Raw genomic sequence first — 6,000 nt, forward strand, 5'->3', positions numbered from 1 at the left:
CAAAACAAACAAATATAAAAACATCATAATAAGAAATACAGATCATGAAATACTTTATAGTAATAAATCCTTACTAATCCTGTCCAAAAATTAAAGAGACGAATATTGAAGATGTAGCATTCTTATTGACCTCCGATAGACTTCGCTCCTACCTACAACACAAGCAACGTCAGTACCAAACCAGGTAAGGAGTCCTGATGATGGTCCTCCGACCCTCAAGTAAGTCTCCAGTAAAGCAAGAAAAAACAAGAAGCAAGAATTGTAACGTAACAGTAGAAATCACGTAAAAGCATACCACCGCCGATGCCTGGACCCCCTTTATATAGGGCTCTTGTAGCGTATGTGCATGCTTCTTAAAGCAAGCACGCTTTCCCAAGTTTTTCCTGAAAAGATATGTTAGTAAAGTATCCTTGACATAGTACCTTAACGGACTGAGCATATCTCTGAAGTGACAGTGGAAGCTTCCGCTATACGATCCTCTATCTGACCATGCCGTCTGTCAGCGACATTAGCTCCTAAAAGGATGTCGAAGGATATCCCACTGTGTCTGTTGCTTGGCCGAGCGGAATGATCGCTCGACCAGAATTCAGATATCCTTGCGTTATCTGCTGCCACGCCAAGTGGGATAACCGCTCAGCTGAAAGTCCTTTATCCGTGTCATCCACCATCAGGTCGAGTGGGATAGCTGCTTGGCATGATGCCCCCCATCCACATGCTCGGTGAGTATCTCACTATCTGCGTGCGAAGCCGATGTCAAGTCTGCTGTTAGGCTGAGCGGGGGAGCCGCTTGGCTCGGCTTCTACGTGTCCCTTGAGCGTCGGTTTGATTACTCCCTATGCCCAAGACGATGGGTCGATGCTCAACCCCCGATCAGCGTATAACTCGCCCGATCGGCCAACAACATCCACCCGTTGACCATCTTGACTTTGACCTCCACGCGGCAGTAGGGTGGAGCCCCGCCTAATCACCGCATCACTTGCCTTGAGGGTTTTTGGTTGTTTCGCATTGACTCTTGAAGGTTTGAAATGCAACAACATTTTCCCTTTAAAGTTTTTAAGAATGGGCGTATGAAATGCTCCACGAAATGCTCTTTTTTTGGGTTATTCTTATAACTAAAAATTGTCTAGCAGTCAACTGTTTATCACTATCAATTGATTATTCTTCTAGAATTCAAATGTTGTACCTGCAAAACGACTCTTCCAGCTTAGCATTGACCATAATAGTCGACTATTGAATCAGCAGTCGAGTTTTAAAATTGACTCAGAAACTCTTCGTTCGCTACAACAATGTCATTAGTGTTGGAGCAATCTGGGTACCCTAGGTTTTGATATTTGGGCAAGGGTTTAAGTTAGGTTTATTGTTGTATTATATATGCATTGTGAGTGTGCAGGATACAGGTACAATAAGGAAAGTCCAAGAGTGATCTTGGCAAAGGAGGAAAGTCCAAGGATGAGTCTTGGTGGTGTAAGTCCAAGCATGTAGTCTTAGCAGTGTAAGTCCAAGTGTGACTTGGCAATGGATGAAGACCCGGAGGCGCGACCTCTTGGCAAAGTAAGATCTGACAACAATGATAGGGCTGATAGAAGCTCTAGAAAGCAAGACATGAAGGATTGGGAGGCATCCGAGGGACGTAAGGCTGATGGAGGAGGCTAGAAGGCTAGGTCTAGGTTGATCGGGTGAGGACGAGTGCTGAGTGAATGTACTCGGGGGTTAAATCCTAGGATTAAGGTTTTACTGTAGTAATACTGTAGCGTTACTATAGCAGTACTATAGCAGTCGACTGGTGTTTTCATCAGTCGACTGGTGCGGTTGACCAGGCAGTCGACTGGGAATGAACATAATGCTTTTGTTCGTTCGGTTAGTATGGAGCAGTCAACTGATGGAAATATCAGTCGACTGGTATCGAGTCGTTGGGTTGTAACAGTCGAATCTCTACAAGGGGTAGTCGACTGATGGTTTTGACAGTCGACTGGCAGCCAGAGTTTTTCAACTCGTGGCCTATATAACCAAGCATTAGAAGCTTGGTTAAGGTTGACTAAAATAAAGGTGGTTAACCCCTATTAGAGTCTCTAAGATCTTCTTGAGTGATCAAGAGCTTGTGCGAGTTTGTGGCGAGGTTTCTCCACCCACAAGGAGCTACTCGAGCTAGCCGGAGGTTTTCTGGGGAGTCATCCACCGACGGATCGGGATCGTCCACCTTACAGATAGTCATGGAGTAGGAGCTTCATCTCCGAATCACATTAAACAATGTGTTAGGTTTGTCTTCTTTTGTTAGTGTTTGTCTTGTATTTTCGCTGTGCACACTAACCATTGTAGAAAGTGACGTTTTGGGTGAGACGTTATCCCCCCCCCCCCCTTCTAGCGGGCGTCAAAGTCCCAACAAGTGGTATCAGAGCGAGATTAGCTCTTGTTCGATTAATCGCCAAGAGAGCAGCTAGAGGAAGAAGATGGAGTCGGAGAGACCTCTCGGATGGGACATCCGAATCCCAACTCCATACGAGCGCGAGGACTTCGACTATTGAAGGAAGCGCATGGAGATGTGGTTCCAAATGAATTGGAACCAATGGATTATGTTGGAAGAACCATTTAAAGCTCCAACGGATAAAAAGGGAAAGCGTCTTCGGCCTCGATATTGGACTGAGGAGCAAAGGGAGCAATCGAAGACGGACAAGGAGGTAAATAGAATTTTAATTAATTTATTACCTCCTAATGCGGTATTGAATGTAGGTGAATACAATAACGCAAGCAACCTTTGAAAAAAGGTAATTGCACTTCATGAGAGTCCTACACAAATCTAAGAAGAGGAGGAGCCCAAGGAGAAAGACACATTGGTCCAAGAAAAGAAGAACAAATCGGATGTTGACACGTGTTCAACATCCGAGGAGAAGGAAGATGAGGAGGTATCATCCACATCTACAAGGGAGGAAGAAGTGGAATCATCCACATCTTCAAGTGAAGAGAAAGAAGAGCAATCCAAGGAAGAGGAGATCTTGGAAGCCAGGGGCGTAGCCAGCAATATTTTTCCTGGTGGGCACTGGGCAAAGTGTTTTTACATATTAATTTGAACTTCACATAATAAAAATAAAAGAAACTAAATAAACATACCAAATTCTTATTTAAGCCGTATTTTACGAGTTTTTAATACAACAAACTTGTTTATGATAAATTCTTTATCAATACCTGAAGCAATATCCCTCTCTATATAAACAACCATGGTATTGGCCATAAGGTCATTTTCCATTTTATTACGAAGTGGCGTCTTAATGAGTTTCATCCCTGAAAAGGCTCGTTCTGTAGTTGCTGTAGAAACTGGAAGAGTCAAAACCAATCGAACCAACCTATCAATCAAAGGATAGATAACTGACTTTGTCATTCTGGCCAATGTTTAGCACAAATGATGCAAAGAATTAAGATTCTGAAACTGCGCATGACGCGGTATATCAAATTTATAATGATATAATTCTCTCTCCAAATCTCCTCTTTCTTCTAAATTGAAATCATAGTAGTAAAATTTATCAACAAGAGAACAAATGTCAGGCAGAGAAAATGATTTGAATCCATCAACGGGACTCAAAGCATTACTGAGAGTAAGAAGTTCTATTGTGCCCTCTGGAAATCTTTCATTCAATTCCATCAACTGAAAATCTATTACTGCATTAAATATTTCAAAATGATAGTGATCATGGACTGTTATATTGTTTTTCTGCTGCCAAGAACGTTTTGTACCTCGTGTGTAGCAATCATCAAAGTCTGGCACCTCAACATCATTGCTTTCACAAAACTTCAACACACTCTAAAGAAATCCTTCCCATCTATCATCTCGGATCTGTTGAAGATTTAGTCTAGTAGTAGAAACCAAATTTATAGCATTCAAAATATCTATGCCATTCTTCTGTAATGTCTGACACAACTTATCTGATATTCCCAAAATTTCATGCATCAGAAATAATACAAATACAAAGTCAAATGATTTTATATCCAAGTACAAACCTTTAGCCTCTCCTCGAATGTTACTATTGGGACCTTTGTCGACAAGATCTTGAAGAAGTGTACTCACTGAACCAAACAAACCAATGAATCTCCTAACAGAGTTGAAATGTGAACTCCAACGAGTAGCTCCAGCTCGTACCAAAGAACAATCTTGATTAGATCCAGTACTAGTGTCAATTTCTCCCAATTTTATCAAATCATTAATTTCAGCTTTTCGGATAGGTTTCAATTGAAACTGACGTTTAGCAGATGAACCAACAAAATTAATAGCCGAAGTTAATGTTGAAAAGAAACGCACCACATCATGCACCTCTTTAGAAACTGCAACTAAAGCAAGTTGTAGTCTATGAGCAAAACAATGAATATAATAAGCATGTGGAGAATCTTTAAGAAATAAAGCCTGGAGTCCATTCCATTCCCCACGCATATTACTTGCGCCATCGTAGCCTTGCCCCCTTAGATTTTCAGTTAATAGATTGTATTGGTTGAATACATTGCATATCTCTTTTTTCAAAGTTAATGCACTTGTATTTTCAACGTGAACAACTTCAAAAAATCATTCTCTAATGAACCTATCCCAATCAACATATCTTAAAATGATAGTCATTTGTTCTTTACTTGACTCATCAATTGCTTCATCAACGAGGATACAAAACTTGGCTTCTCCAATTTCTGCACGAATTTTATCCCTCACAATATCAGCAATAATTTTCAAAATCTCTCTTTGAATTTCTGGTGATGTGTACTTTGTATTTTTAGATGCTTTTTCCAAAGTACTACCAATTTCTGGATTCATTCTTCCCAACAAAGCTACCAATTCCAAATAATTTCCACGGTTTTTAGAGGCAACTGATTCATCATGACCCCTAAAAGCACAACCTTGCATAGCAAGAAACTTCACACTTTCTATGGACACCTTTAAGAGCAACCGATTTTGCTCAATTTGCTTAGAAGATTGTTTTTCTAATCTTCTATCAATATGCTGATCAAGATTTTTCAAATCTCCCCATTTTCGCATGGCAAAGCTATGTCTTGAATTCCCATCTCCTTCATGTCTCTTGAATGGACAATTTTTACAATTAACTCTTTTCCAATTTCTAAATCCCGTGACAGTGAATGTGTCAAATTGTGCTAAGTTAGTGTCAAAAACATAGCAAGGGAAACAAAATGCACTTTGTTTCTCAATAGAAAATTCAAGCCAAGGATATTTTTGAAACCAAGAAGATTGGAATCTACGCTTTTGACCTTCACATTCAGTAAAAGGATAATCATATATAGGTTGAATTGGCCCTTTATCAATATATGCTCTTCTTACCTCATCTTGAAGTTCAATGGCATGTTGTAAAATTGGGATGCGAATTCCAGGATCAGAAACATATTGCAAATTGTTACTCGAATTCGGAAGCGGTTCATCAAGAGTCTCATTTTCAAGTCTTGGTCTTCTAGTAGATGCTGGTTCTGAAATACAAGGAGATATGTTATTTGGCCCATTTAAATCACTTGTTGATTCATCATTCTTCTTTCTGAAGAAATCAAAGATTTTTTGATTCTTCATTGTAATATTTCACCTGTAATCAAAATAAATTTTGTAAGTCTAAATTATTTAAGCTAATTCAATTCAAATTGCAAATTCTTTACTTTTTTTTAACCTATAATATAAGTTCAATTAAAAAGAATCAGCACAATTATAAATATAAAATAACAAGTAAAATCATTTTTCAAAAATAATTTTTTAAAAAATACACTTCGAACATGTGGGAAGCTAACAAATGAAACAAATTTGTCTACATTTTCAAATATGAAGATAAAAATTTCAACCATACACAACATTTTCAAATTTCAACTCTAAAAATTTTCACAAATTTATCTTCTTTGAACAAATATAAACTAGATATCAATGTTTACATTTTCAATCCTAAATATTAGAAATTTTAAAATCCCCAATGTTCAATTTCAACCCTAGAAAATAAAAATCTTAATATATTCACATAATATTAAAAAATGTAATCT

General features: G+C 38.6%; 1 pseudogene; it reads right to left on the reverse strand.

Annotated features, from left to right (window-relative positions):
- LOC122029238 overlaps window positions 1-5,545 on the reverse strand; it is a 52,717-nt pseudogene extending 47,172 nt beyond the window's left edge.
- Between the last annotated feature and the right edge of the window lie 455 nt (window positions 5,546-6,000).

This window comes from Zingiber officinale, chromosome 10B (genome assembly GCF_018446385.1).
Source record: "Zingiber officinale cultivar Zhangliang chromosome 10B, Zo_v1.1, whole genome shotgun sequence".
NCBI lineage: Eukaryota > Viridiplantae > Streptophyta > Magnoliopsida > Zingiberales > Zingiberaceae > Zingiber > Zingiber officinale.